The 9,232-nt window shown below is 41.2% G+C and overlaps 1 long non-coding RNA gene across 3 annotated transcripts in view; it reads right to left on the reverse strand.

Moving 5' to 3' along the window:
* Window positions 1-8,666, reverse strand: part of LOC148508818 (uncharacterized) — a 71,292-nt gene extending 62,626 nt beyond the window's left edge. For 2 of the 3 annotated variants that reach the window (XR_015869543.1, XR_015869541.1), the window contains exons 1-2: window positions 8,515-8,666; window positions 5,034-5,126 (exon numbers count right to left, since the gene is read on the reverse strand). This is a non-coding gene — a long non-coding RNA (uncharacterized LOC148508818). The remainder of the gene's footprint in view (window positions 1-5,033; window positions 5,127-8,514) is intronic. The other variant, XR_015869542.1, reaches the window with a different exon arrangement.
* Between the last annotated feature and the right edge of the window lie 566 nt (window positions 8,667-9,232).

Consider the following 9,232-nt stretch of genomic DNA (forward strand, 5'->3'; position numbering starts at 1 on the left):
TGCAGACCGCCCGTACATACCTGCCGATGGACAGATATGTCTGCAGACATAGAAGACTAATTAATAATACTGATGTTTATGAATTGAATTTTAAAAAATAAAGTAATTATATTATTTAATTAAAAACACTCACTGTTAATGAATTAGAAATTTCTGAAAAATGTATCATACTATTATAAATAAAACTATTATTACAATACAAAATCCTTTCCCCATCCCTATGTGATGTTTATAATGTCAATATACGTTACAATAATCTAGCCAATCCACCCGATATACATGAATCTCTTGGAAAATTGTAGTGTGTGTGTGACCAACTGTGGCTTAAATATCAATTTGATGGGCATTCTGGATCATCAGGCATGCCCATCTAAAGTGATATCTGTAGGTTTAAATGTTGGCCGCATGGTGCAGTGATTACATTGTGTGATATCTCACAATGTTTGACCATGATATCTGCTGGCTATTAGGAAGCCAGATCAAACGTCTGTTGGTCTGACAGGAGTTTGATTTGATGCAGGATGCCGGACTATAGTCACATAAACAAGACCACTTACACTAACATACCATCTATTTTATACTCTTCGCTCACCACTTTTCTGCAGACTTGAAAAATCCAGTAGTCATACAAGAGGAATCACAAGAATACCATGGTTTTGTTCCGGTCTCAAGCTATTTAGATCTTCATTTTTCTCCTGATATAGCTCAATAGGGAATATTTCAAACTCCTGCTAATGGATGCCGATTGCCTTGTGTTCAACTACTCTATAGACAAAACTCACAGGCCAGTCACTGTACGCTTATCGATTCTCCTAGAGTAGTAGATTTTTAGGGTATAGCTGCAAACTGTAACCATTAAAAAAAAATTCAAACAGCTTACTGTCACTACTTTTTCAAACTAAACCAATTTGTACATATAATCTATATATATAATTTTAGAATAGTCACATTTTAACTTTCATAAGGGGGTATTTTATATATATATATATATACATAATATAACATTATTACATTAATAACTATGTATCAACTGTATATCCCCTCCAATATCAGCATCTATCACAGTTCATCCTTTTTCTTATCAACAAAACATTAGTTTTGCCCATATATTATCCTACAATGTATTTTCCTTTCAACATCCAAAGCAAAATAATAAATTAACACGTTAACTCCCATCCAGCACCTGCACAGTTCTCCCTTTCTCCACTCAATTTCCTTTACACACCCACACACTACACACGGCACTTCATCTTAACCCACATCCATCGCAATGCACTGTTGATCTCATATAGAAATTCTAACATATCTATCTTCCTGTACATTCCCATTCACACAGAATGTGCCTTCAGTTCATCATCCAACTCAAATTAATCCCCTTAGTCCATCCACATCTATTATTATTCACCTGTTCCACCATCAACATTCCACACATTGCTCTAACTGTCTCATACTCACTCAACTATCCCAAAAAGCTAACCTCATCCCATACCTCACTCGCCCCTCATCCTTTAAAACATTGCACACTTAGCTTTCCCCTAGAAATTTCAAAAACTCATACTGCTAAAAATTTTCCTCAACTTCATGGGTCTCTGAACTCCCCTTCCACCACCCACAACCCACACACTTATCCTTCACCCTTAAATCCTGGATCATCCGGCATGTCCATCCAATGTGATATCTGTAAGCTTAAATGTATCCCGCATGGGGCAGTGAATGTGCAGCTGTAGCTGACAGACAGACAATTCCCCTGTACCTTTCCATGGAAAGAACAGTAAAATGTCTCCACCACTGGGTTGTGGAGTGCTGTTATCGAGGCAAATACACTGTGTGATATCTCACAGTGTTTGACTGCGATATCTGCTGGCTGTTAGGCTGCCAGATAAAATGTCTGTCGGTCTGACATGCATTTTATTTGACGCAGTATGCCCGGCTATAGCCACATAAACAAGCCCACTTACAGTAACATACCATCTATAATATACTCTTCGCTCACCACTTTTCTGCAGACTTGAAAAATCCAGCACTCATCCAAGAGGAATCACAAGAAGACAGTTGTATTGTGCATGTTTCCAGCTTTTTAGATCTTAATTTCTCTCCTCATGTAGCTCATTAGTGAATTTTTGATGCTCCTACTATTGTTGACGCTTGCCTTGTGTACAAAAAACACTCCAGACAACCTCACAGGCCAATTAGAGTATGCTAATGGATGCTCCCAGAGTTCTAGATTTTTAGGGTATAGTTGCAAATTGTGCCTTTAAGCAAAAATTAATACAAATTACTGTCACTACTATATCAAACTAGACCAATTTTTTACTACAAATCTATATATAATTTTAGATTTGTTACTTTTTAAGTTTCTTGGGGGAGTATTTTTATTTTATTATATATAAGATTTAAGTAATACATTTTTCTTTCATTATATATATATATATATATATATATATATGTATTATAACATTATTACATTAATAACTATGTACCAACTCTATAACCCCTCCAATATCAGCATCTTTTAAAGTCCATCCCTTACCTTATCTGCAAGTCATTCAATTATTAGTTTTGCCCATATATAATCTAACAATGTATTTTCCATTAAACATCCAAAGCAAAATTATAAAGTTACAAGCTTACTCCCATCCACCACCCACACAGTTCTCCCTTTCTCCACTCACTTTCCTAAAAAGTGCTCGACCTCACACACCCACAAACTACACACGACATTTCCCCTTCTTCTTAACCCACATCCATTACAATGCACTGTTGATCTCATATACAATTCGGACAGATCTATCCTCCTCTACATTCCCATTCACAGAGAATGTGCCATCAGAACCCAGTTCACATCCAACTCAAATTGATCTCCTTAGCCCATCTGCATATATTATTACTGACCTGTTCCACCATCAACATTCCACTCATTGCTCCCCACTTCCTAATATTCACTCTACTAGCCCAAACAGCTAACCTCATCCAACACCTCACTTGCCCTCATTCTTTCACACAGCTCTCCCCTAGAACTTTCAAACCCAAACAACAAAAATAGTTACCAAAACAATATGGCACACAGCACTCCCATTCCACCATCCACATCCCCGCACACTTATCCTTCTCCCTTAAATCCTGGATTGTCCGGCATGTCCTTCCAATGCGATATCATACACACTGTTTATCTTTTTAACCCTTCTTCATCCACCAAAATGCATGGCTGCTTCACCATCCACATTACAAACTGCTCTCTCATCCCCTCAAGTACATTCACTATGCTCCTCATGTCTCAAACTTGCAACTTACTGCTCTCTGAAGGCTGGCCTTTTAAGTTCACCTTTATCATCAACCGGGATCTTAATATTAGCTGCTAATTTCTGCTCCTGCTTTGCTGCACTAACAGGGGAAACCGGAGTGGCTTTAACTCCACAATATGTTGATTTTTTTTTTTAAATAAACACTGTTAAAATAACAATGTTAACATTGTGAAAGTCAGTCACAATATGCACAACAAATTTTGCCTAATTTAAAGTTAATGTTAACGGGGAGAATGCGGTAATGCGTAAGCTGTTGTTCCAGTAGATTTAAAGAGTTAGGATTAGTTATGTGCCCCTTCATAATCCTCATCCAAAATTTTTTTTCTCTCATTTCACCCATAAACATCCATCATTCTGCAGGCCCCTTCAACCTTACAGATAGCAAATTCTACACTTGCCTACTCCCCTCCATATCCCTTACTATGCTCCTCATCTCCCATAGACATCATAAACACAGTGCTGCACAGTACCAGCCCTGTATGTCATTAAAAACGTGCAGCATCTAGCATTCTGTTACTCTCGAAGACTTATCTTTATGGCCTTGGTTTGATTTTGGCAACGGGCCATGGCGAGAAATCATTATTAATTAAAATTACCATTGATATTTCTTGAGGGTTAGGGAAGGATTCCTATGACTGCACACTTAAATCCCTCCCCCACTTGAATGACTTATTATCAATAAGTGGACGTAAATTAGTTGTTGAAATACACATACCAGTTTGACATGCCATATTTTTTCACTTTTCAGAATTTAATACTGTATGACTGGCATACAGGCATTTGTAGATCAAAACTACTTTACAGCTTATCACTGCCAAACCCCAGCTAGATCCATCTCTGACTACAATACCCCACATCGTTCATGGCTACCCCACAAAACCTCTTCAAAAAACACAGTGCCAAGTAATGCCTCACAACAAACCATGTTTTTACTAATCAATTAAAATTTACCAAAAAAAATACCAAACATTGATTTGGGTACACCAGGGGTGGCCAGACTTTAAGACTCGTGAGGTCTGTCCTGCCAAAATAACACATAGTATTCACAATTCTAATTACTACATACACCATGCACAATCTTATTCAATTTACACCACATTGTAGAGTCCCTTATTCACATTACGACACACAGTTGTGCCCCTTTTACAATGAACACTGTAATAGTGCGCCTTATGCCATGTCCCTAATATTAGTGCCCCTTATGCAATGCCCCCAGTAGTTTTGCCCCTTATGTTGTTCCCCTTGTATTAGACCCCCTTATGCGATACACCCTGTAGTAGACCCCATTATGCAATTCCTCCTGTATTAGAGCCCATTATGCAATGCCCCCTGTAGATGAGCCCATTATGCAGTTCCCCCTTTAGTTGTGTCCATTATGCAATGCCCAATATTTTTTAATCCATAATGCAATGGCCCCTGAATTAGTGCCATTGATGCAATGCCCTGTATTAGTGTCCCTTATTCAGTGCCACCAGTAGTGCCCCCTGTAGTAGTGTCCCTTATGCTGTGCCCCCAGTAGTGTCCCTTTTGCAGTGCCCCAAAAGCAGTGTCCCCCGTAGTGCCCCTTATGCTGTGTCTCCAGTACTGCTCCATATGCTGTGCCCCCAATACAGTGCCTCTTATATAGTGCCCCCAGTAGCACCTCTTATGCAGTGCCGCCAATTTCATTAATAATAGGTATTCCTCATTCACATACATCTTTACACTCCGCAGAACATTCTACAAAGATACCTTTATTTTTCATGTAAGCATCCAACAGTTACACATCATCTCCAGCCATTTTGTTCTCCCCTTCCAGGATGCTCTGCCCAGCGGACAATACAACTATTAAGCGAAGAAGCAGAAGAACAAAAAAGTCTTACTGGTGCACTCTTAATCAGATTGGATAAGCGAAATAAGAAAATTCAGCGGACAATACGTCAGATGCTGAAGGTCGCACTTGACTCACATAACGTCGGCCACCGGATTACTCGCTCCATCCATGCATACGCAGTCACTTAGCATCATGCGGTAAAAAGATGGACAGACACCACTGAGGGAGTGAACTTAACGTTACCCCTTTTCGTCAGCTGGTTTCTTGATAATATCTGCAATAGCCGGCTCCGACTTCACATCGCTACCAGGCGAAGCTAGAGCAGCATTAACTCCACAGTATGTTGAGTGTTAATAAATAGACCCCTAAGCAGGCTCGTATCTATAATGGGTGCAGAGTTTGTGGTGCACACAGACCCCAGACTCCACGGGGGCCTCACACTTTACACCCTGCACCATATGCTCTATTTACTACAATCCGCATTTAAATTGCGGTTGTAGTGTGATATTACCTATTGAATTTGCATTGCAATTTCAGGCAATATCACAGGAATTTATTAGAAATCCCTTGCAGGGACAGAGGTTGTGATAAAGCTCTGTCCCTGAGAATACCCTCCGCAGCCTTATCACTGTAGTTTTCGTAAAAAATACAGTCACAAGGTTCCACGCATGCGTCGACTAGCCGTCTCTACACCCCTCCCACGAACGTCCCCTTACAGCTGCCCCTCACGCTCCCCCCGACCCCCCCTTACTTTTACTTACCACCGGTCAGGTCATCGGTGCTCCGTAGATGTCCTCCCTCTGGCCCTGTGGTGAGCTGGTCTCCCATTCTGCACTGTGATCTGGTCAGCTGTCCTATGCAGCAGCTGACTGGGTCACAGTGCAGGAGGGGAGATCAGTTGACCAAAGCCCTGGAGGACATCACCAGAGCACCGATCTCCGGTCCCTGGATGCAGGTAAGTTAATTTTTTTTTTTTCCTTTTTTTTGCAATCATCGGCTTGTGGTCTGTTTAGACCACACAGCTGATCATTGGGGCCAGCTCTCGGTAACTGGGGGAGTCCCTGGATAACCTCCAGGTGGCATTATTATCACAGGGCTGCCCCCAGTATTTTTTCACATTTTATTTTTTGTAACTTTGACCAGATCACATTTCCAATTACAATTATGGGAAATGCGATCTGCTTACTAACAATATGTGATAATTAAGGGTTGGAGTATAATTTTAAGAAATCTACTCCAATTGCCCTTTAGTAAATTTAGGTGAAACTAAAATGATGTGAAAAGGGTGTAAAAAAAACCCTTTTTCACTTTATTTTAGTTAAAAAAATAAATAAATAAATAGAACCAATAGACTCTTATACTAACCTGTCCATAGTGCTGCTCTGCAGTGCCCAGCCAGCGCTGCAAAGCATCAAAAATCACTGGCAAATGACAGCACGAGTCCCAGTGACTCGTGCACATGCAGTTCCGCTGTCCCCTGGAAAATGACGAAGGTGCCATTTTCCAAAAAACCCACACATACGCAGTAGATTCTAGCACTAAGCCATATTCTACTTCAAGTGCTGCGCCACGGGACCACTAGAGAGAGGAGGGGACCCTCGCTGAGTCTGCACATGGGTCCCCTCCTCTCTTGAAACGCCCCTGCCCCTAAGTAACATTCTGCTAACTACTGCCAAATATACTAGACATTACATTTGTGTTTAGAATCCACTTGTAAAGTATCTATTACTTTATACGTCTTTCCTTACCTACTTACTAACAGGTGGCTTTTTTAAAGAGCAGTGCTGGAATACAATATCTGCAGGGCCATGCACAAGGTCTGTGGGGGCCCCTGGGCAACAATCTTGTGGGAACCCTTACCAATAAAATTATCAAAGTCTATACCACTATATATATACAGGTTGAGTCTCCCATATCCAAAATGCTCGGGACCAGGGGTATTTTGGATATTGGAATATTCCATATTTTGGAATAATTGCATACCATATTGAAATGTTTTAGGTATAGGGCCCAAATCTAAACACAGAATGCATTTATGATTTATATACACCTTATACACACAGCCTGAAGGTAATTTTATACAATATTTTCAATAATTTTTTGCCTCAAACAAAGTGTGTGTACATACATGAAATTCTTTTATGTGTCATATACACCTTATACACACAGCCTATAGGTCATTTTATACTTTAGTTTGAATAATTTTGTGCCTTAAACAAAGTTTGTGTGCATTGAACCATCAAAAATCAAAGTTTTCACTATCTCAGTCATGCTAAAAATATTCCGTATTTTGGAATATTCCGTATTTCGGAATATTTGGATATGGGAGACTCAACCTGTATATATATATATATATATATATATATATTACATAGGTGCTAGACATTACACCAGCCTGTGGGTTGCCTTCACTCCTGTGCAAAGCAGCTCAGCCTCTGCTCTCTAACTTTTCTCAATTTTTGTGCCAGCTGTCAATCAAGGGAGGTGGGTGGGGATGGATGGACGGGGCTTCAGACAGATGACCGGGGGACTGGAGCTTCTGGTGACCCGGGTGACATAATTGTGGACAGGAGAGAGGAGACCTAGCACGAACTGGGGGCAGAGCTTTGGCCGATATGGGAACGGAGCTTCGGTCGGTATGGGGACGGAGCTTAGGACTTCATGGTGATTACTTGGATAGCGGACGTAGGGGGCCCCCACACTGTCCCTTGCCCTGGCTACTACTACTAAATAAAAACCGGAGTACTCCTCAGCAGTTCAGCTGTTACTATGGGAACAGCTGAACTCCCGAGGAGTACTCAGGTTTTTATTTAGTAGTAGTGGCCGGGGTATGGGAACAGCTAAACTGCCTAGGAGTACTCTGGCTTTTCTTTAGTAGTAGTGGCCAGGGGCAGGGAACAGTGTGTGGGGGCCCCAGGACGACCACCCCTGTCACCCTGCCTATAATCTGGCCCTGAGTATCTGCCACCAAGATCACTTAACACAGCGCGGCATTCACACCATGTTATAAATAGACCCCTAAAGTACAGTATACTAGACATTTATAAGTGGATTTAAAATACAGACTGTCCCTACCTACTTACAGACAGATGGGTTTTATAAAGAGCAGCCTAGGCATATCTTCTACCCCCCCATCTCACTTAACACAACAGAGAGAGAGACGCTGTTGTGCTGCTCATGACAGCTGCTTCTTCAGACCCACTGAACTTCATCAACATGCCGGTGAAAGACAAGTAAGGAAAGAATGAGGAAGAGAAGGGAGAGATAGAAGACTGGGAAGGAGGAACAGAGGAAGAATTGAGCCAGCAATCTCTTGCAACCTACACAAAATGTAAGTAACCCAGGCACTAGATAAAGTCTGAAAGGAGCAGGGAGATGAGTCATGGCCACATAACTTACATTTGCAGGCTATGGGAGCAGTCAGCATTCGGGTGCAGATGACAAGGTCCAGACAGGATTATAAGATGTCACAGAGCAGTAGGAGTGAAAAGCCCAGGAAAAGCACTGAGTACAGCAGTATGTCAGACATGGGAGACAGCTGAGTCATCTACTTGCACTCCCAGAAGACTGTGCGTGCGTTCCACATACAAATCACATGCTGCTAAGGAAAGTAAACAATCCATTCAGTGCATAGGCAGTATCTGATTGGTTGCCATTTATCACATATGTGTAGTAGACGATGTGGGATGCGCTGTGTGCCCGAGCTCTTACCGCAGAGGGGGTGATTTACCGATCACCCTCTTCGATAGCAGCTGCAATAGTAATTATCGCGGTAGCTGCCTCCTGCTTTGCAGCGGTCACAGGTGAAGTAGGAGGGCCCTTTTCTTCGTGAAAAATGGCATGTTAGTAAATAGACCAGTTAATGTTTTATACTCAGGAACGGTTTAACTTTGTAATAGATATATTACAGGGATAAATAATAATTATGCCTCCTTATACTGTAGAATCACACATCTCAGCATACCATGATAGTGCGAAGTATAGTCAATGATGAAAGTGTGTCAGGGTATGCTGAGATATGTTGTTCCACAACAGCAGGGGCTGTGCTTATTGGTGAGGCCTGATCTATTAGCAAGCACAAACTGAATATGTTAGTTACAGATAATAAAGATTTTAA

The sequence above is a fragment of the Taudactylus pleione genome, unplaced genomic scaffold (assembly GCF_031769625.1).
Source record: "Taudactylus pleione unplaced genomic scaffold, aTauple2 ptg000342l, whole genome shotgun sequence".
NCBI lineage: Eukaryota > Metazoa > Chordata > Amphibia > Anura > Myobatrachidae > Taudactylus > Taudactylus pleione.